We start from the raw sequence: 24,447 nt of genomic DNA on the forward strand, positions 1-24,447 counted from the left end.
TGTTAATAACGGCAATAACAAATAATAATAATAATAATAATAATAATAATAATAATAATAATAATAATAATAATAATAATGTACACATCCGGGAGGGTGACGCAGTTATCACTCAATGGGCGTTGGTGGTCGGAGCGGAGGTGAGTGTGGGCGGGGAGGGGAGGGGTGTCACCCTGCTAAGACTCGTGTACACAGCTGTTAATACTCCACCTGATGCTCCTCGTAAGCCTCCACCCGGATTCTCAGAGGTTTGGATGTTACTGGTGGTGGTAATTATCCTCCTGCTCTTCGCTTTTTCTCACACGGATTGTTTTTCCTTGTGTGTGGTTGACGCAGGTTGTGGTCCGTTCTTGGTTACCCCTTTCTTCTTCTTTAACTAGTGCTTGTGTATTGTTATCACTCCGTCCCTCTTGACCCAATAACTCTACATGGCACGATCCAATTTCAACTAAATACCATATAAAGCATCAAACCCTCAGTCTCTTGGATGAATTTACTTTTCATTAATTTTTTATTACATATAAATAAAGTACAGAAATGTAAACACTTGAAACTGTATCACTGGCTTATGCCGGGGTTCACTTGTCGTATCGAAGGACAGGAGAACCTTGTACTATAGTTGGTACAAGTACTTGCCGGTGACAGACCCTTACATCTGGGTTTGGTCTGATCGTCGTCACCGTGGCTCACCCATTGTTGACTCAGGTAGTATAACATTTATTTTGCCAGTCATAAAACATAATATCTCCAGATGAGATATACTGTACGCTCACTTTTTGCCTCGCCTGTTTATCATGATTACTTTTTTTTCAGTTCTTGTCATTAGTGTAGTGTAGATTATGATAGTTCTATCACTCCGTACACATATACACACACACACACACACACAGAGCGAGAGAGAGAGAGCGAGAGAGAGAGAGAGAGAGAGAGATTTTTTTTTTCACACCCACCACAGCTCACAAAAATACACGTTTCCGGTAACCCGATCCTTCCTATTTTGGGCCGCCCAGCTTAAAGTTTATATTCACCCCAAAGTATACGAAAGTATTTATTGTGCCCCCTTTTAATGGCAAGGGTGACGCTTGAGTACTTCATGATAGGATGTGATGGTGAACACTTGAAAATAATAAGTCTGGTGTATTTTTTCTGTCCCTTACATGACCTATTGCAAGGCTGAATGCTTCAAGTGGCGCAATGTGTTGTGTTCCAGACAAATATAACGCTGAACACTTTAAGAGTGAAGAAATATATCTTGTGTTTATTCATGACACGTGTAATGCTGAAAACTTTTTGTGTGAAGGAAATTTGAGAACGAATGGTGTTTTAAGACGTAACTGAAATTATACAATGATGTCGCCGTAACAATAACTGAAGTAAAAATTTGCAAAAGGGTGAAAAATACAGTAAAAATATTAGCTTCATATGTCCGTGACTATTACAGCAATGCTGCGGTGACCCCACAAGGTGATACAATGTCACGTGTTACCACCATCCAAGGTCTTAATCGGGAGAATACTACAGTACTATCAAGTTTCATACGGTGAATATGCAAGACAGCGCTCAAGATTATGTTACTGGGAGTTATAGTGGAGGAATGTGAAGGTGACACAGTGGCCGAAGGTGATGGCAGGATGATTCTTTTTTTATCCAGCAGCTACGACGAGAAAGAGTGTACACATAAGGGATAAAACAGTATACCATGCGAAGTCGTTGACCAGCTCCACGACTGACCTCCCTCCCTATTATCAATTGCATTCTTGAAATCCCATATTCCTTTCCCAAATGTGGATTAATAATAATAATAATTTTCTCACTTCATCTGACATCCCGTTACATTGCTGGACGGACGGGATAAAAATGGCAGAAAATCTCCCTTATTGAAGTTGCTACAGAGCAATAACGTAGCAACAAGCGTGCAATGTCTGATATTACCTCATAAGCGACCCGCTGTGGTCATGATAGCATCCGTGTGTGTTTGTTATATAGCAACTGTTCTTCAGTATTACCCTTACTTTACAAGTAGCTACCAGGATAAGTTGAGATAAATTTACTTCTTGTGACTTGGAATATATATACAGTATCAGTATCATGTTCCTGTGTTTCTTATTAATGTGTTAGTCTACGGAGTTAAGAATATTGAGGGTCTTAATACGTTGGCCAGTCACACCATTACCATATTCTGAGGAATTTGGTGATAATTCTCAGTTAATCATAGTACTGGGGGTATTTAAGTGAAGCATAAACATATTTGGTGGCGGACACACGAGGTGTTGACCTGTATAATGAGTGGCCGCACTTTTCTTACCACTTTGTGTATCTCGATGATTACAGTGAAGTGTGTGAGTTACGGCCAGTCAGGTGAGGTGATGGACTTGAACCTACTTAAAGGACTTGTGGTTTTATTGAGAGATTTTACTCAGTCTCTCAGGATCAAGAATTAATGGGAGAGGTTTACACAAGATTAATTTATGAAGAGAGGTTTGTCCTCGTCGACAATACGAGTTATACACTGATACTCTTGGACGATGTTTACAAACGACGGCTGGTTAACTAATGTATTGGGTGTTAGCAAGACCATAACCCAGGCCTGGCGGACTTAACACGACATGGTAACAATGTCTGTGTGTGTGTCCGATACTTGGAATATGACAATAGGAGGTTAGGATTACGTTTCACTGGTAAGCTCATGCGGTGAAAAGTGGTGGAAAAGTATTTTTATGGCGGGGAGAGAGGAGGAGGGGGGTGGCTTGGTGCTTGGTAGAGAGGTGATATTCTGTGAGGGTTAATAAAATGTTAATTGTTTTTCCATGGCGGTGGATGAAGCAGGTGAAGGTTAGCATTATCGTCATCATCATCATCATCATCATCATCATCATCATCATCGATTATCATCATCATTCTCGGCATCATCATCAATGTTAATGAACTGCCGTATGATCCTGAAATGTATAATGACTGATGGTGTGTGGGGGGAGGAGTAGACAGGTATTAAGGGTGTGGGAGGAGTGACAAATGGTGTGTGAGAGAGGACAAGAAGTGTGTGGGAGGAGGCAGCAGAGCAGGGAGGCAGTAAGTGAGGGAGGAGCAACGCAGGTATAAGGTGTGGAGGAGGTCAGAAGGTATTAGAGTGTGGGAGGAGGACAAATTAAGGTGTAGAGAGGATGAATGTGGAAAGAAAGGTGTGTGAGAGGAGGTTAATGAAGGAGTGTGGGGGGAGGCACAAGGGGGGAGGAGGGAGCAGGTATTAAGGTGTGGGAGGAAGGCAGAAGGTATGTAGGGAGGGTGTGGGGAGGAGGGACAGAGGTATGAGAGTGTGGGAGGAGGAGAGGAGTGGGGAGGAGGACAGAAGTGAGGGAGGGAGGACAGTAAAGGGAGAGTGTGGGGAGGGAGGACAGTAGGTAAGGAGAGGTGGAGGAGGGAAGGAGGGAGACAGCAAGGAGAGTGTGTGGAGGAGGACAGAAGGTATTAGGAGGTGGGAGGAGGAGCAGGTATGAGGAGGTGGGAGAGGACAGAGGTATGAGGAGTGTGGGAGGAGTGACAGCAGGTATGAGAGGTGGGGAGGAGTGACAGCAGGTAGGAGAGTGTGGGGAGGAGAGGCAGTAAGGGAGGGGAGGAGTGGACAGAGAAGCAGAGTGTGTGGAGGAGGACAGCAGGTATGAGAGTGTGGGAGGAGAGTGACAGCAGGTATGGAGAGTGTGGGGAGGAGGAGTTGGGTGGTATGAGAGTGGGAGGAGGTGAAGGCAGGTGGGAGTGTGGGGAGGAGGACAGAGGTATAGGAGAGTGTGTGGAGATGAGTGCAGGAAGGGAGAGTGTGTGGGAGGAGTGACAGCAGGTATGAGAGTGTGGGAGGAGGACAGCAGGTATGAGAAGGATGAGAGTGTGTGGGAGAGTGACAGCAGGAGAGGGTGTGGGAGGAGGACAGTAGGGAGAGGGTGTGGAGGAGGACAGCAGGTATTAGTGTGAGAGGAGTGTCAGAAGGTATTAGAGGTGGGATGAGTGACATTCGAGTTCCCGTCAAGGCGTTGAGGACAGGGAAACCTCTCTGATCCTGTGGGTAAATTAGCAACTACACCGGTTGCCATGACGACGGCCGAGATACACAGCCAACCTCGTCCCAAGCGTTCGTCTGTCTGTATGTTTGCCCCGTAATTGGGAGGATTTTTGGGTTGTCAGACTTCCGGAAAATTAAGAAAATTAGAGTTTAGAGCGTAGGTACAGTAGTTGGTGATGGTGGGAAGGTGAGGGGGCTCGCTGGCTGCCTTGTATGTGGTGGTGTTGAAGGTAATGATTCACGGTTGTTTCACGCTAAATTCAGCTAAAAATATAATTATTTTACGTCCATTTTTAACTGATTTGAACACAGATTAATAGATACACTGTTTGTGTATTTAGACAGAACACACCTTCCCTATACGCGGGTTTATACCGTACTTATTTTTTGCTTTTCTTAGTTTAATTCCAATTAATACGTACATTAAATTTGTTTATGTTATTTATAAGTAACTAAGGTAGACGGGATGTGCTTGGTTCTGGCACATATTTACTCTGTTTAATGTAGAAGGTTATGTTCACATTAAATAAGTCCTTTTAAGTGTTGAAGTACATTGACACACAACTAAGTGAATTAATCAGCCATTCATGACTGACGATGTCCAAGAAGGAAGTGAAGTGTTCTCCCGCGTTGGTTATTGAGTCAGTCACAGTACTCGCGCTGTGGTGTTGAGTACGTCTTCCCAGAAACAGTGGTAAGTCTGAGAATATGATAGTCTATATATATCTGTCCTGACGAACAACCTCTAAAGAATCATCAAATACCACTATGACTGTTGGGGAAAATACTCACCCCATTGATGTCTCTGAGAGTACAGGAGAGTAAGAGGGCGGGCGTTGAAGACCCAGGAGAGGACAATAAGACCAAAAGAAAGAGAACATTTAACACATAAAAACCTCAAGAAAGAAAGACCTCCAGGACTCGAACTGATAATAATGACCTTGACGACCTTAAGACGAAGGCTACAGTGGATATGTGCCGGCGTGAGAAGACCGATGGTGCCAGTCTCAGTAACACGGATGACGATACGTAGATGACGATGGGTACCGTGGATGACGATGGGTAATGTGGATGACGATGGGAATATGGATGACGATGGGTACTATGGATGACGATGGGTACTGTGGATGACGATGGACACACACACACACACACACACTCTTATTTGCATGTCATATTCAACGCCTCATTTCTCCGTCAAATTAACAAGTCTAGTTAGGTTGCATTCTTTTCCTCTTAGTCAGTAATTTTTAATTTTTATTCGTTTTGCGCATTCCAGTCGCTATTTTTAATGGGTCCAAATTGGCCGTTAGTTTTAGTGGTGAATTAAAGGTGAGGAAGGAAGAGGAGGGAAGGAGGAAGGGGAGAGGGGAGGAGGAAGGAGAAGGAAGGAGCAAGGGGGGGGAGGAGGAGGAGGAGGTAATATTGGTGACGTACCGAGTTTAGTAAGATGGAAGAGTAATCTGGTGGTCAATAAGGAAGGGGAGGAGTAAATGTAAATCTGGTGAACACCGAAGAAAGGAGGGAAAATCTGGCACTGGAGGAGCTAGGAAGAGTAGGGGTAAATCTGGCACTGAGGGAGTTGGCAGGAGAGGTAAATCTGGCACTGAGGGAGCTGACAGGAGAGGTAAATCTCCATATGAAGAAGGAGGAGGGGGTGGAGCCAACGAGGTGTAAATCTTGTGAATTCAAGTGATGGTCGGAGTCATCAGTGTGTGAGAGTCGGGTAATATCTCCACCAGCACAGACGACATCACCAGGAGGCGGTAACCTGTGTAGAAGGTGGACGAGGTGTTAGTGGATGTGTTAAGGTGGACGAGTAGTGGATGTGTTAAGGTGGACGAGTAGTGGATGTGTTAAGGTGGATGAGTAGTGTATGTGTTAAGGTGGACGAGTAGTGTATGTGTTAAGGTGAATGAGTAGGTATGTGTTAAGGGTGATGAGTAGTGGATGTGTTAAGGTGGATGAGTAGTGTATGGATGAGTGAGGTTAAGGTGGACGAGTAGTGTAATGTTAAGGTGGATGATAGTTATAAGGCCGAAGTATGTGTCACCGCCACCACTATTCCTCACCTCCAGGTCCGGCATCTTGGTACTCGGTGTTCAGAAGCAATGTTAAGGCGGTTAATATGGGTAAAGCCTGACAATTCTCAAGGGTGGGGCGATGAACGTTGTCAGACTAGGGAGAAGGATACAAGATTCTTTTTTAAAAAATTGTTGGTGATTATTAAAAATTGAAGGACGCTTGATAGTAATGGTGCAGATATTTCCGAAATGAGGTGTATCATCCTTCCTTAGCAGCACGGGTCTGGGTCTTACACTGCAACACTGGTCTGGGTCCTCCGCTGCGACACGGGTCTGGGTCTTCCACAGCAACACGGGTCGGGTCCTCCACAGCAACACGGGTCCGGGTCCTCCACAGCAACACGGGTCCGGGTCCTCCACAGCAACACGGGTCTGGGTCCTCCACAGCAACACGGGTCTGGGTCCTCCACAGCAACACGGTGCTCAACAGGTTGGCCTCCACACAACACGGGTCGGCCCCACACACGTCGGTTCCACGCAACACGGTCGGTCTTCACACGGTCGGGTCCTCCACAGCAACACGGTCGGGTCCTCACAGCAACACGGGTCGGTCCCCACAACACGGTCGGCTTCCACACAACACGGTCGGTCTCAACACGGGTCGGCTAACCGTCTGGTCTTCCACAGCAACACGGGTCTGGGTCCTCCGCACAGGTCTGGCTTCCACAGCAACACGGGTCCGGTCTTTCACACAAACGGTCCGGGTCTTCAACACGGTCGTCTTCACAGGTCTGGGTCCTCCACAGCAACACGGTCTGGGTCCTCCCAACAGGTCTGGGTCCTCCACAACACGGGTCCGGGTCTTTCACCTGCTACTCATCATACCCGTCTGTTATCGAGAAAAAATTGCATGCAAGTTTAATATAAGTTAATACCGCATTGCAGATAGCGATAATTTATGGAGGTTTAGCAATGACTTTTAACAGAGTAAGGGCCAAGGGAGGCGTTCAGTGTTCTAATTATTATTATTTTTTCATTAATTTTTAGTTTTATTATTATTTATCACTTAGTCCATGAACATTGTATCCTTGATTTTGTGTACATTGTTGATCAGGCTGGAAGAGAAAATGGACATTCATCGCTGTGGAACTTTTAGCCAAACTTAGATAATAAAAAAAATACCCTAATCGATCCTTCCCTCTAACTGATTAAGACTATGTTTTGGCTCGCCTACATATCTTAAGAAAATCTGACCTCACACTTGACGCAGCAGCTCACTAAATCTTAACAAATGCTGTAACTATTGAACAGTGTTTGGTGGGATAGCGTCTGGTGTGTACTGTGACTTTATGAGTATTGTGTTCGACGTGGAAGTTAAATGAAATATTTTGAATGTTTGACCCAGTGAACACCAACAAAATCAACAACAATAACGACTAACGACAAAAACAGCAGCATGAACAACAATTAACAAACAACATAAAACAAAAACAGTATGAAGAACAACAAGAACAGTAACAAAAGCAAGCAACAATCCCCCCACCGTCCTTGTTTAATCAACAGTTACAACAAAACAATATTAACTGTAGTGAACATAGCAATGAAGACAACAAGAAAAAACAAACATAACTCATACCAGAACAGCAACAAGGAGGGAACCAGTACATGATAACAGACCATAAACTCACCCCTGTGTTCCTGTCCCCCACCGTCTGTGCATAATGATGTGCGTCAACTCTCTCTCTCTCTCTCTCTCTCTCTCTCTCTCTCTCTCTCCCCTCCCGCCACACGTCGGGTCCTGTTAGATGATGTTTTTAAGACGGATGTTGGCAAGTGCCCTTTCTTTTTAACTATACGGAGTCGATTATTAATGCATCGTATACATTCTATGGTAGTTAGTTAGCAAGTGGTGGGAGGGAGTTTGTTGTTTATGAATAAGTTGAGAGAGAGATTATTAAGTAATTCTCAGGTCTTAAGGCACCGAATGAGGTAAACAGCTTACTTCACAAACGCACTTATTTGTTGTTGAGTATTGAAAATGGTAAAATAAAATTACGTCCCAGAGTATTTAGTTTCTTGGGCTGGTGATTCATGTTCGGTTCTACCCAGCGAGGCGCATTGAAGTCTTTTAGTACAGTTGGGCGGAATCGTTGGACGCTGAAGTAAACGTAGATGGAGAGAGACTGCTGAGAGTCCGAGGCAAAAGTGTGGTGTGTGTCGACCCTTAATTTACTTGAATGATAGCAAGTACTTAAAGGTTTTTATACACGGACATTTTAATGTGTTTTGTGAATATTAATTGAAAAAGATGGTTATTTTATGAACTTGTAATTCTTGTAAAAAAAAAAAGGAGTATAATGTAGGAATACTGATTTGGAAAGAAATATAATTTGGAATACCTAATTGATAAAAAAAACTATTGAAGAAATCCAATTTAGAACATAATTGTGAAGCAGGCTATATATTTTAATAAGATTATTTTATAAAAAACAAAATTTTGGAAGACTAATTGGGGAATATATTAAAGAAGGCAACAAAATCTGTTTTTGAAATAGTATTAACAAAAGTGTTAACGATGTTAGAAGCACTTATTGTAGGAACTGTAAATTAGAAACATCAATATGTCAAGGGTTCGAGTCTTGGCCCGGACACATGTGAGAAGGGTGTTATCCAGTGTGACCCTACCAAACACCACAACAACAATAACTCGAGAAAAACTACATTAAACCGGAATAAATAAAAACAAAATAACTACCCGTATTTAGAATCACGAATTAATTACTATTTTATAACCACCAATAAAAAAAATCCTAGTTTAATAAGATGTAAAACAGATCTTGAGGTTAATATCGGTGTGATGACCCGCGGCGCTTCCCACTGACATGTGTACAGTATATTGTGTTCCATTGATCATTCACTAATTTACGTGGCGGGAACGAGCTAACGTGAGGGAATTTGGGCTCTTGGGTGAATATCAAGATCATAAATGTGCGTGTGTTTGTGTGTGTGTTTTGGGTGGGTTAATTTAGGACAGGTTAGGTTGAGTAAGTTAAGGTAAAGAAGGTTAGGTTAAGTAAGGTGAAGTTAGGTTAGATAAGACCAAGTCAGGTTAGGTATGACACAACACACTTTCACAGCTGACGACCTAAGACGCTGACGAGGAAGACTTCCAGTAATACAAAATAAAAAATCAATCTTTTTTTACGTATGTTTTTGTTATTATCTTGTTGTCATCATGGTCCTCTTCATGTTGTTCTTTTAGATATTTTCTTAGTATTGTTTGTCATTTGTTCTTGGTGTTGTTTTGTACGTTTTCTTCATGTGATCTCTTCTTTAGAATTATTTAGTATTGCCATGTAATGGTACGGTGTCGTTTTATTTAATGTACAATTGTAATTCTAAGGCATTTAGTCGTAGTATCATTACGTGAAGGAGGAGAGGTGAGGTGAGTATGGGTAGACAGGAGGCACGTGTTGTGTTCGCCCGCTGGGAACATTGTTATTGAGTGGCCACCCTGGTTGACTCATACTTATTGGGGCATGTTTAAACAACATCTGGACACGTCGATTCCAGCCACAGACAAGTCGGGTGAATAATGCAGTGGCTGACCCCTGTCCTTGACTTAAAGGTTAAAGGTCACCTTCTTTCATTCTTTTTTTTTTTTATTGGGCACTCCCCTACATCCTTGTGTAAGGTGAAGCGCAGAAGCGTTTACAGCGCCCAACAGAGAAGCATGCTAAGTTCATGCTTGCCTTTATGTCTCATGAGTTAAGGGCGTAGAAGCCTGAAGAGTCAGTGGTTTATGTCGTCAAGTTATTGGAAGCTCCAACAACTCCCTGAATACGAATTCGCAACTTTCGACTTACACCAGGTACCTACTTTACTGCTAGGTGAACAGGGACTAATGGGGGCTAGGAAGTATGTCCAAACAACTTCCACCGGCCCGGGAATCGAACCCGTGACATCTCGCTTGCGAGGCAAGAACAGTACCGCTTCTACCACCGGCCCCCCCCCCCTTTCATTCTATTGCCAGTAAACACGCACAAAAAACAGCCTCTGTGATTGTCAGATGAATTTCAATCGATGTGCCAAGGTTTACGTTGAGGCGTTGTCCTTGAACTGAAGTCTGAAAACAAGTGAATATAACATTACGCTTGTATGAACAAACATATACACATCATTCTACTACTACAATCGATATTGTTTTAACGTAATGTATGTCAGATTAGGGTGTGTGCACGCCTGTTTGTGTGGCTGAGATGCTACCATAGTAGTGTGCTCCCTGTTGTGATTAGTGCCTGGAGGATATAATGTGACTTGACGAACAGGACTTGTTGTGAAAATCCACTTTTCTTTTCGTCTTCAGATCGCTTGTGGATAATTAAAGTGAAGGGTTTTTAATCTGCATCCTTTTGAGTATTGTGCCAACCAATCCGGACGTATAGTGAATTATCCCATTTATTAAGGTAGTTTAATCCTTCCCCTAACTACGACGATTTAATCCTTTGGGTAGTGATGTGTTGACAGCGAGGGTCATAGACTGCTTCTGATGGATTTATTAGTATTTTTTGTAATGATTGTCGTTGAGGGCCTTACAGGTGACTGGTATGTGTTTGTCCCAAAAGTGTTGAAAGCGTGTCTGTTACTTGTTCAGCAACAACAACAACAACAAATATTAATTTACGTAATATGTTGTACCCAGTTGTTGGACATATTATATTCTCGCCACTGTTCTCTACGGGAACAAATGTACTGTTATACACGCTAGATGTTGGTTAGAGGGCGCACATGGTAAAGATTCACACAGGTAGTTTCCACGTTTCACTGGCAGTAAGGGAAATCTGTTGCTTTTAACATGTTTGGTTATGAGACCCAGGAACGGATGCCACTCGTGTTCGAGATAGATGTGTGTGTGTGTGTGTGCGTGTGCGTGTGTGCGTGTGCGCGTGTGCGTGTGTGTGTGTGTGTGTGTGTTTAATAGTAGGTCCAGCCTTTATTCTAACATAATATGCATAAAACTCCGATTTTTCCAATAAATAGAAAAGTCGTGCTGTTTGTGTTTCTTATTGTTGTATTGTTCCATGAAAAGATTAATTAAATGTTTCAGTTGTTCATCTGGGAAGCCGCTTATTGCCACACACTCCTCACCTTCTGTATGAGTGAGTCACCGATATCTGGCTCATTTTCCTGTTTTAGAATAAAGAACAACAGTATTGATATATTTTTTTGTGAAGAGTAAAGTTAACATCCTTCTGAGGTTTATTTAACCATTGGCTTAGTAATAGAATACTAGTAAATACTGGCATCTATTTTTGGTGCTTATGTTTTGATGGAGTGTAGTGCATTTACGATTTATTTAGTTTATTTTGGAAATTAATTAATATATCTGATTTTAAGTAGAATGTGAGCTAAACTTATATATCAATTATGTGCAAAATATGAATAATTTTTCCATATATATATATATATATATATATATATATATATATATATATATATATATATATATATATATATATATATATATATATATATATATATATATATATATATATATATATATATATAATTACAGGTTTTATATTATGTGACGTGTAATAATTTTTTTTATTTTGAAGATCAATCAAATTATATTCTAATAATTATTTTTCTTATTTGCAGGTAGGTGAAGTGTGAGGGCCGTGTGTGGTGCCAGGGTGAAGGGAGAGGGTTACTGGTGGTGAGTTAACCTGACCTGCGTTCATACAAGATCTTTGATAATATATATTTTGAGACAGACGAAGTAATATGTTTTTGTTAAATTTTCTTCGTTTGCATTTTATATACTGTACTTAATTGGTTGTTTTAGGGTTTTTGTTTACATTTTCTTTCTTTCTTGATTTATTTATTTATTTTGTTTAATTCCATAATACTTGTGTTTCTTTTTGTTTGACGATTTTTAGTGTCCTTACTTATTTATTTACTGTATATTAATATACAAATTCATTACTTAGTCATTTAAAAGTTTATTTAAGTTAATTAGCTATTTCTACATTTTATATAATTACCTTAGGTTTGTTTATTCAGTATTCTCCTCCTCCTCCTCAGTGACCTCCTCCTTCTCCTCAGTGACCTCCTCCTTCTCCTCAGTGACCTCCTCCTTCTCCTCAGTGACCTCTTCTCTCCTCCTCAGATTACCTCTTCCTCCTCCTCAGTAACCTCCCCACTCCTCAGTTACCTCCTCCTTCTCCTCAGTGACCCCCTCCTCCTCAGTGACCTCCTCCTCAGTGACCTCCTCCTTCTCCCAGTGACCTCCCTCCCTCCTCCCCAGCCTCCCTCCTCCTCCTCCTCAGTTACCTCCTCCTTCTCCTCAGTGACCTCCCTCCTCCTCAGTGACCTCCTCAGTGACCTCCTCCTCCTCAGTGACCTCCTCCTCCTCCTCAGTGACCTCCCTCTCCTCAGTGACCTCCTCCTCCCTCCTCCTCCTCAGTGACCTCCTCCTCCTCTCCCAGTGACCTTTCTCCTCAGTGACCTTCTCCTCAGTGACCCCCTCCTCCTCCTCAGTGACCTCCTCCTTCTCCCCAGTGACCTCCTCCTCAGTTACCTCTTCCTCCTCCTCAGTGACCTCCTCCTCAGTGACCCCCTCCTCCTCCTCAGTGACCTCCTCCTTCTCCCCAGTGACCTCCTCCTCAGTTACCTCTTCCTCCTCCTCAGTGACCTCCTCCTCAGTGACTTCTTCAGTTACCTCCTCCTCCTCTTCAGTGACCTCCTCAGTTACTTCCTCCTCTTCTTCAGTGACCATCTCAGTTACCTACTCCTCCTCCTAGACAATGTCCTCATCGTCCAGGCATTTGATGGGGGTAATTTTTGGCAGCGTGTACACTAACCATAGCCACTAATGGGTCTAATCTTAACTCGACGTGTTATTGCCTGGTGTGGACCTTGGCGTGTTTGTGTGGCTAACTATCCCAAGGTTGTTATTGACTGCATCACCTCCACGGCCATTGTGTGTGTGTGTGTGTGTGTCTGTGTGTGTTACTGATGAATTTTATGTAACTCTGGGAAGGGAATGCAGAAAAGTTTCCCATTAAATTATTTGAAGGATAAATTGTGTGCGATAGAAAAGTTATAACCTTGAAATGAGAGATAGTAATGGTGGTGTATTGGAAAAAGTATATATTTAAAGATAATGGAACAGTACAGTTTATGATAGGAAAAATACTAAACCATTAAAAGTGTTTGTGATAGATAAAAAAATTAACCCGGGAAGTAAATTTATGATAGAAAGTTACCCATGAAACCACTGCAAGATAAGAGTGAGTGATAGATGGAAAATATTAACCATGAAACTGTTTAAAATAAAGTGAGTACAGTAATTTGTGATGGAAATATTACCCCTGGAATTATTATTGTCAGTGTGTGTTAGTTGAAGACAGAAAGGCGACCCATTTAATGATAACAGTGTGTGATAAATGGAAGTTTTACCTTGGAAATTATAAGAAGAAAATACCGCATAATGTGTGATAAAAATAGAAGAAAAAAAATATATATAACCCTTGATATTATTAATGGAAATATAAAGTGCATTAGAGAAAAGAGTTAACGTTGATACTAGTGAAAGGAAACAGCAGTGTATTGAGGAGGAAGAATGTGTGATGAAGTTAACGGAGAAGATATTGAAATATAAGTGTTGTTTGTGTTTACTGATGAGAAAATACACACCATGAGCCTACGGGAAGCAAAGATTAACAGCATATTCTCGATGGAAAAGGTGACCATGGCCGATAGATAAAGTGTATAACAGATAAATGAAGAAAATCTGCCATGGGTTTATTTCACACAACACGTGTTAGAGAGAGAGAGAGAGAGAGAGAGAGAGAGAGAGAGCAGCTTAAGGTCGTGACCCAACAACGGCCAAGCACACCCTCACTCCCCCCCCTTCACCCTTCCTGTAGAAGAGGAGTGACAACGTCAGCAATTTTTTTTTTTTTTAGATTTTAGTGAGATGCGTGTAAGAAGGGGAGGGATGGGGATAGATGGAAATGATAAATGGCAAGAAGGGTGAGGATAGGAGGAGAGAGGCTTGGAGTTGAAGAGGCGAAAAGTGACCTGAGTAGACAGAAGACTCACGAGGAACTCTCGGCCTGTAATGACGCAGGTGAGAACGAAAATAACGGCATCCTCATCGAAAATAATTGTCCGAGCCGAATAATCTAATGAAACCATACAGAGTTAATATTGTGAGCCAGAGGTCTCCATATACGAGTGTGGGCCGAGTCACGGTGTTTTGCTGCCATCTATGAACAGGTTGGCCCTCACGGTGCTTCTTGTACAGCACTGAGATTCAGACAGACGGAAAAATAAAATAAATTTTTCTTTAGGATTCATATTACCGATATCTGTTGAATGATTTATTAAGTCGTTTGGGTTAAGTTTTGTTTATTGTTAGACTAACAATAAACTCGAGCAGTAAACTAGAGGTTAATTATCCCACTGGGGCAATTTGTCTTTTTCATTGAGGGTAATTGGGTACTCTGCCAGAACGACCCCCTTCATATTATTATTATTATTATTATTATTATTATTATTATTATTATTATTATTATTATTATTATTATTATTATGTTGTTGTTGTTGTTTACAATGTTTGTTTTTTGTAACTATGAAACCAGAGTGGAGGAAACATAATAACTCGTGTTTGAACTGGAAGTATTTATAGGGATTAGCCCACCCAGGCGCATCAGGGCCTGGGGGCGAAAAAACAAATTAATGCAGAAATTGATTTTTTTTGTACAAATCAAGGTGAGAAAGGATATACTATATATGTTGTGGTGTCAAAGAAAGAGTTACAATTGATACCCTGCAATTGTGTGTAAATGAGGCAGAAAGTCATATCAGCAACGTGGACTTGGTCACAATTTTTGGATGCCATATGGCAGTAGGGTCTACCATTAGACGACACATTATGCTTCCAATATCTTCTTATGTGGTAGTACCTCACTGTTTGATAGCTGCCTACTATACCTACTACCTTTAACAACTACCTACTACCATTACCTTCATCAATCATATGATCGCAATAGTTGATTCAGGTAGTTAGCTTTGGAATCAGGTGGGGTGAGTGGAGGTCATTATGAAAGGGGTAATGACTAAAAAAAATCCTTTGGGAACTACTGTGTAAGAGCAAAATGCGTGTGTATTATTTACTACGATAAGTCAGTCTAATGACCACTATTTTTTACATGACTGACAACGCATTTCGCACGAGAGGATTTTCTTTTAAGTGCTGTTTGACGTAGCCATTGGCCAGATCTTGACTACCATTGTTTATTACTGTTAAAAGGAAGGTTTAGGGGCACACATACCTACCGTCGCCTCACTGGCTACACCCACAATACTTGGCACTCTACATTTCTCCTGATCACCGCCACTGCTCATACTGTGTTAATGGGGGTTCTATCCGTCTCTAGCCTGTCTTCTCCCTGTCTCTATCCCGTCCGCTCCCTGTCTCTTCTCTTTCTCTGTCTATGCCGTCCTCACCCTGTCTCTAACCCGCCCCTCTCCCTCTCTCTATATCTGTCCTCTCCGTATTTCTATCCCATCCTCTCCCTGTCTCTATCTCGTCCTCTCCCTGTCTCTGTCTCATCATCTCCGTCTCTCTAACCCGTCCTCTTATGACTACCTCTTTCCTTCTCTCCCTTCTTTCGCTCCCCCTTCACTACACCCCTCCCTACCTTGGTCATAATTATCATCCCCCGTGTACTCTTTCGCGCTCTTTATTTTTAATTTCTTCTTCCTCTTCGTCCTTACTTTCTTCTCGTTTTCTCCTCCTTTATTGTTGATTTGTTTCCTATTGTTGTTTTGTTTTCCTCACCTGTGTTGGTATCGTGATTATGTCTACCTGTGCTTGTTGTCGTTCCCCTCCTCTCTCGCGTTTTAATAGTCCCGTTGTGGTGATACTGGAGGCGGACTGTAGAATTGCTGTGTGGGAGTGAGTGTGGGGGTGGGGGTGGGAGTGAGTGTGGGGGTGTGGGGAGTGAGTGTGGGGGTGTGGGAGTGAGTGTGGGTGGGGGTGAGTGGGGGTGGTGAGTGTGGGGTGTGGGGTGAGGTGTGGTGTGGGAGTGAGTGGGGTGTGTGGGGGTGTGGGAGCAGGTGTGTGTGGGGGGTGTGGGCGGGTGTGTGGGGGTGTGGGAGCGTGTGTGGGGGTGTGGGAGCGTGTGTGTGGGGGGTGTGGGAGCGAGTGTGTGTGGGGGGTGTGGGGCAGTGTGTGTGGGGGTGTGTGGGAGCGAGGTGTGTGTGGGGGGGTGTGTGTGTGTGGGGTGTGGGGCGAGTGTGTGGGGGTGGCAGCAGTGGGTGGGGGGTGTGGGAGCGAGTGTATGTGTGTGTGTGTCAGTTTTCTTAACAGCTCATTACACTCAACCCAAGGAAGATTTTTTCATCATTCTTGGCTCACATCTCGAGGGCGACAAGACGTGTATTGTATACTTAATGGCCATTTTTGTTGGAAGATTAAAAGTGGCCGACTGGTGAATACTGGCAGAGGACTTGAGATGGTGGTGGTGGTGGTGGTGGTGTTCAGTTTGATGCGAGTGGCTGGTGTTGACTCATTCTTTCCTTCCACCTTTTACTGCTGCCACACCTTTACACCCTCTTTACTCTTTGTAGCTCTTGTTATCTTGTGTATTTACGTGGGCCCGAGGGGGGAAGGGGGCATCTCAATCAGAAAACCTTGTGTCTTTCTGTGTGTATTCCTTGTTTACCCTGAGTTTGTCTTTCACTTTGTCCCTTGTTTACTTTGTGTCTACGCTCTATGTCCTTTGTTTACCTTGTGTGTGCCACTCGGTGAACCCTACACGGCAAAGACTGGCCCCTGGCGCCGTCTCCCCTCACCTCCCTACATTCTGGTCACCTGATTGATGATTTTAATGAAATATATCTACATTGTATTTTTCATTCTGATGCTGTTGTCTTGTCTGGTAAATAACTATAAACTTTTTAAGTCATAAGTTTTGTTAATGGTGTGTATGTGCGTGTGTATTACGGAGATTATAGAGGTGTACAATATACAATACATACGTAAAATAATTTCGACACAAATATTCACATACTTTAGTCAAATTAAGAAATTCAAACATAACAGCTCCCTAGACACTCTTATTAGTGTAGAACAGTGATGTAGTCGAGACCGAGACCAGTGTATCCGAGACCTACATCACTGGTGCATAGTGGTCAGTGTCCCATAGTAGCCCCCACCTGCCATCATGTGCCTGGCTGAGCGTCCAATTACTGATATAGTCACCACTTCTCATACCAAGCCAGGCCAAAGGATTTAATAACACAGACAGGTAAACAGAGGTGGAGGGTTGGGCAGGAAGGAGGAAACGGGAACTTTTGGTATTTTGAGACACCGCTTCACTTCATATAGTTGTGGGGGATATTATTGGTGCAGTCCGTTCTGGTGCAACACACTCGCCCCACACACTAGTGCTACACACTTGACACACACCTTAGTGCTACACTCTCGACACACACTAGGGCTACTACATACACTAAAGCTGCACAAACTAGGGCTACACATCAAGGTCTAAATAAAAAAAATAATCTTTGCCTTGCTCCACACACGACTCACTGGTAGTACAACACATCTAGTGCTGTACTCTTCTCCTTGCTGGTACACCTGGCAGCACATGGCACCACTCAACAACCGCCCTCGCGCACCCCATCGTCAAAACACATGCACTGGTAAAGTAACCTCACAGCACCAGTTGTAACTGTCAGCAACGTCTGGCTCTCTGTTGAAACATGCAAAGGCACTTTTTGATCAGCTGTCGGCCTCGTGGTAGTGGTCCCTGTAGTGTAGCTGGCGTAAGTTGTGATAAACAGAAAATATAATTCTGTTTCCCGTTTCTCAACACACTGTAAATTGAACAAATTATTATATAAACTTAACTATATTGAAATGCATTAACAATGCAACACTCTTATTCAAATTATTAATTAATTATGGAAAAGAAAATAAGACAACAAAAGGTGGTTTACTTTTTACTTGATACGTGAAATCATTGTTTTCCTTATGGTACATAGAGTGTAGGTGCGAAGACTTGTCTTGCCCCGAGGGTCATATACGTCAGTATTGAGAGAAGGGTTATAGTCAAGGTAAGACCCAGCAAATTGTGGTTCCTGGGGCCAGCAGTGAAGCTCAGCTAGGTGATCCTGGTAAAATTGGTGTGAAATTGGAGATATAAATAGACATCTGATCCGTAGAATCAAGGGCATCGTTTACGGTGTTGGCAGCTGTAGAGTTAGGTTCTGAGGCTTCACTATGATGCGAAGTCTTGTTGAGTTACTCTGTGTTGGAAGAGGCTGAAGGGCTTGCCGTTTTCACCTGGGCGTCTGTGCTTATGAAGGGAATTTAATACTGTAACTATTAGTTTGCATTATATGAAAATTAAAAAATATTCTGCCCCTTAATCTCCTCACAACAAAGTTTGAGAGAAACTCAACGTTTTCCCTTTCGTAGTTATCCACGTAAACGATAATATCTAAGGTTTCCTCTGGAGAAGTTTTGTGAGACTACAAGTTTCAGAGAAAATTTGGAATACAACTTTGAATAGAGAAAATAATCTAATTGCCGTTTACTCCTTGGAAATGATAAGTAATATATTTAAGTGCGCAGATCCTTGTTATTAATATTTGGCCAGCTGTTGAGAACGGTCATTATCCATCAAAGTTTGCTATAATTATCACCCTCGTTTTCACTCAATAAGTTGAGGATGACTTGGCGGACTTAAACCACATTAGGTACACAGCTTTATATCACCGATAGTTAACACGCGTTTGTTAGTGCCAGTATTTGCTGTTGCGTTGGTGGCGAGTCATTTAGCGTGGGAGTACAGTTCCTTGTTGACATTTATTTGTGTGTGATCTGGATAAAGGAATATGGATTATCTAGATAGAGAACAAGATGTCTTTTAATAAACATGAATCTGGAAACTGACGCAAGAACATGAATTAGTTGTCTTTGATAGTGTGAGAAAGTTGATGTGCCCAGGAAGGTGTCTCGTAGGTCGTGTACCACAAGAAAATTAACGTTATCTTTTTTCGTTTCTCAGCTTAGGGAGTTATAACAGGTCAGCGACTATGGCAGATAAAGGAACACTGGAACAGAGAGCCAGTGTAATAGTCGTGCACGGAGAGCCAGATGCTAGACACACAAACGAATTTATTCCTGGGTGTTGTTCATTAGGTACTTTTGTGGGAGTAGCGCCTGGCTCTCCGTACATGAATTTTATTAAACTGACTCTTTCCTATTACTCTTGTGTTAAAATTCTCCGCCATCTCAGTTGATTTGTGTTGGCTCCATCAACCGGAAATAAGAGAGCGTTAAATTGTATATGGTGGGCACGTACAGTACACCCACTAAAAAATTATTCAGCACCCTTACGGCGTGATACAACATGACACGGGTACCGAATAATTTTTTAGTGGGCACGTACACCGAGTTGGCTTATATACAAGACAGCCACTGTTAATATTTAGAAATAATGATTTTTTACCGGTAAGCTTAAGTTTCGCAAGGTGTCATATTGTTTTGAATGGTTAACACGAATTTGGCCATTCATAAATCACAAAATGTGAAATACAGAATATATACTTTGAATAAATCCCGGCAAACTCATCCTTCTTTGTGTACACTTATCATGCGAATATTAGACACGAAATGAAGAACACACTGAGAGACTCAAAACACTGTGAGACTGACGGTGGGTGTTGTTCACAGTGGTCAGCCATCCCAGTCAAACTTAACATTAAGGACCGAGGCATCGACGCTAATGGTTAGGTTAGGTTGCGCTTATTAGGACTCTTCCAAGTTGCCAATACGTTTACCTCTATTATAATTATTATTATTATTATTATTATTATTATTATTATTATGCTATAATAATAATTACTATATCTTTGATGAATGTAAAAAATCAGAATAGTTTAAAAACATAAACCAAAATTACACCTAACACACATCCTCAGGTAAACAAATAAAATAAAAATATAATACAGTTTACTGATCACAACACCTGCACCTGGTCAATTACTGGCCGCCTCACTCCACACACTCCCTCCCTCGCGGGTCTCGTAATGCGCTAAAATAAGAACAAATCAAACTTGCCACATAGTTCCCAGTAATCAAACACCGTCAGTAATACTCTCTATCTGAGAGCTGCTGGGGATATCAATGCGCGATTCGTTATTTTTATTTCCGCCATGACAACTCCCGAGAGCTTTGTACAATATTTTTTATTAGGGCATGAATGAAGAACCATATGTACACGCACCCCTACCTGAGCAGGAAAGTTTGAACTGTGTATCATAATTTGTGCGGTAGGACTTTCTCACGACTCAAGTATCGGGGTTAACACAATGCTATGCTTTATACGGAAAACATAGTAGTGTTATAGTGTGTGTGTATACAAGAGTTGTTAATAGTGTGTGTGTGTGTGTTCACACACGTAAGTAGTGTAGGACGCACATAACCCATGTGAACATTACAGTAATGGGGCCCCTGAACATCATAAAATTTTTTCCCCATGTACTGTACCAAAGTTTACCTTAGAGGAGGACAGTTTGCACGACAGTAACAGTAGCGCCTCTTGCAAACAATTGGCACCGCACCACCTTAACCATAATAAGGACCTCTTAATTTATGGAGGATTAACCCTGTGAATACTTGAAACAATTGCCTCTATGAAGCTATCCTGTTAAATGTGTGATAGGCATCACTGAAAAGAGGTCAAGGTCACTTAATCATAATCAGGCTGCATGTAGGGTCGATCAATAGTCGTTTGACCAACTTTGTTTTCATAACCTTTATCTTTTGAACATGATTTAGCACCAGAAGATAAATTCAATTTATGTTTCCTTCTAACCAGCCCAGTGCGCGCCTTTCCAATGCTTTATTATTGAATGATTTTCATGAATGAGGGATATTTAGTTTTTTAAGTGTGGATTTCGATAGCCAATGACATTCTTAGTCACCCATGTTTGACCATACATCCACCGTTTATTGCGCCTAGTCGTCCGTTAGTTTTTTTTTTAACCATTACTGTAAAGATATCAGCATTTATTGAGAAACATTGTCGTATTTATCAGCACGTGAGAGTGGGATGAGTGGTAAAGAAAGAAAGTACAATACATGCAATTAAGGTAAGGTGTCCAGGGGAGCGCCACCTGGCACACCACCAGCCAGCGGAAACTCCTCGACCACTTATCACAGTTTCCTCCAGCCACCGCCCCTGATGCCTCTCCGCTGTTTTTTGTTTTTGGATGGTCTTTATGTAAGGTTCATTTTGATGGTCTTAACCGTCCAGTCTTGGTAGTAATGATACCGGTGTATTGTGGCGGGTCTACCCCTCAATGTCAGTGAGACCTACCCCTTGTCCTGCCTCCCTATCTGGTGAAGTTGTGAGCTGTACTGGTAGAGTATTAAAACACACGTTAGTCAGTCATGTGGGTGAGACATTTACGACGGAAAATATTTTTCTTGATCTTTAAAAGGCATTAGTGAATTGTACTTTTAACACCGTAGTCGTTGAAACATCAAAATACAGTCGTGGTTGGTGTGTGTGCGTTTGTGTGTGCGTGCGTGCGTGTTTTGATCGCGAGTAATGTTTGTTTAATGTTATCTTTATGAAAGCTCGGTTTCGGAGTCAAAGAATTAAATTGACGTCTGGTGTGTAGCAGCGGGTGAGAGAGTGAGTGACAAGGGAGGAAGCCGGGCAGCAGTTACCATTGATAGCGGGTGTGTGCTCAGCTGGTGGTGCCAGCGCGCATTCTGAGTTTGACTGTAGCCAGACTGTAGCCTTAGTTAAGTTCTCCCCCCACACTCCCTCCAGGTAAAGCCCCCCCCGCGCTCGGCACCCCCCCCCACCTCCCCAGAGCCCCCACTACCTTCGCGCGCTCCCAACCACCTCCCTGTTTACCTTCACTTTAAAAAGTCCTCACAAACCTCCTACCACCCTCCTCCATCCTAGGTCCCCTCTACCACCCTAGGTCCTCTCTACCACCCTCCTCCACCCTAGGTCCCCTCTGCCACCCTCGGACCTCTCTACCACCCTCGGTCCTCTCTACCACCCTCCTCCACCCTAGGTTCCTCTCTACCACCGTCCTCCACCCCAAGTACCCCAGAGTGTCAGCCTTTCCCACGTTAAATCTCTCTCTGCCCCCTTGGTCGCCTTCAGGATATTCGTCAGAACGTAAAGTTCCCCCAGCCGCTAAGCTACACAAGGTGTACTTGCCACAACACCACCACTTACCACGTAGCTTCTGCAGCCAGAGGGGCTGGCAGACCACTCACCCAGCCCAGTCACCCCCTCAAACACGATCACCTTATTTTACCTTCCTTGGGACCCGTTATTTATACTATGTAAGGTAAATTAATGAAATTTATTAAAAACTATAGGGGTTTTAATGACGTTTGTTAAGTGGTAGCCATTAAGAATACTACTGTTGATTTCTTCAAACCTATAAATAAAACCACAAGAAGTTTGTCCTCTTGATTAAAATATCTGTACCCCAGTTGTCACAACTCACTGCTGTGTGCTGTCTCCAGGGAGAACCCCCCATTCTGTGCTTATTAAAGATTCATACAGTCTAGGTACCCGTGTGGCTGTGTACAGGGTATGTATATGTGTGTTCATTTTGGTGTGTGTGTGTTAGTTAATGTTATTTATGCAGCTTATGATGAACAGAGGGACTTGTGTGTTAAATAATAGATTAGGAGCAGAGTGTAGACGGTCCATCCACCCCCCCTCCCCCCCCTCCTCCTCCTCCTCACGGTTACCTTCCCTGTTACGTGGGTAAGTGGAGGGGAGACACTTTTTTTCCCCCTAGCGTTGGGTCTCCGTAAACCTCACCCCAAACGCCAGCCTCTGACACTTCACCCAGGTGTAAAATCATGCATATCAGGGGTAAAGAGAAATGTAATACAGTTAAGATAAAATATTACCCTCTTTCGAAAATATATCCTCGGTTATATTTAAAATCCCACGGTATTTTAGAATTATTATATCCGGTTCCGAGATGATGATATTATTTGATGGAAATATACAGTAAATAGGTAATATGAGATTAAATTATAACTTACTGTGTTTCCTGTCGCCTTTATATGATACTTGTAATATATTTGTGGACGTGGCGGTGACAGTATGAAGCTGGCATTATAGTTCTGCTCCGGACGTTGTTTTGGCAGTTCCTCGAGATGGAATTTGAGGGAACCCCCACTGTTTTGTTTATACACTGCCGCGGCTGATAACACCTGAGGGCTCTCTTGTTATAATGAGGTCATGTGGCTGTAAACGTCGGAGGGAGCCTCTGCTTCTAGGTGGCCTTGGTAGAGGTGACTGGCCGCGTGAGCCCAAACCTAATGCAACCCAATCTTATTATGACTTTTTTGTGATGGGATCCTGTCATGGTAGAGTAGTTTAAATGGGCTTCAGTCCTCATGGTTAGGTTAGGGGTGTTACTAGGACTGTGGCTCTTAAACTTATAACCTGCATGGAATACATCACTACAGTTAAAAGTCAATATAATCACCTCGTGGCTGTGTAAACTCTTCCCCACAATGTAAAGAGGAAATACCGTACATGCCGCGCCGATAACGTCTGCTAATTATGATTGCAGGGAATGGGGAAGATCTTTGTAATGTAAACAGTAGGAATAATAGACACACTTGCGGATAGTCAAGTATAATACAGGTTTTGACAGAGCGAAATGTTCCCCAGTGAGGCGTGTCACCCAAGTTGGCTGGTTTCACAAATTGGAAATAAAGGAAGACATGCTGTAAAAAAAGTTCATATTGTACACCCTAATATGAACAGGACCTCGAAAACATAAAAAATTCACCCGACACGATCCAATCTAACCTAAATTTACTCTACCCAACCTGACCTCACCTTTTTTGACGAAGGATCATTAAGTCAGGCTAGGTGTTGGTCAAGAAAGAACAGTTGATGTAATCGCTCATAGGAGCGATTTTGGTTTGTGCAGGACAATAAGACCTTGTCGTTGACGCGATGAGTATAATTCGGTCAAAACCTGTTGAATACAATTCACATATAACAACTGCTGATACATCAGGACACAGTTTGAATAATACGATCAATATACAGTACATAATTACACTTATTAAAGCTATTTAGAGTTCTCAGAGGATTCAACAGTTCACAATCACACTCACGTTTTTGGGTCTAAGGTTAGACCAACTAGAACAAATATAATGTCCTGCAGGAAGATGTTGGCTGACGAGAATCAAGATGTTGCCTCTACAGGAGAAGACGATAGACTGTCCCTCAGGCAGTCACACAGCTGCTACCAGCTCCATCTTGCTTAGTAAGCTAT

This window comes from Homarus americanus, unplaced genomic scaffold, assembly GCF_018991925.1.
Source record: "Homarus americanus isolate GMGI-L3 unplaced genomic scaffold, GMGI_Hamer_2.0 scaffold24319, whole genome shotgun sequence".
NCBI classification, from domain to species: Eukaryota; Metazoa; Arthropoda; class Malacostraca; order Decapoda; family Nephropidae; genus Homarus; species Homarus americanus.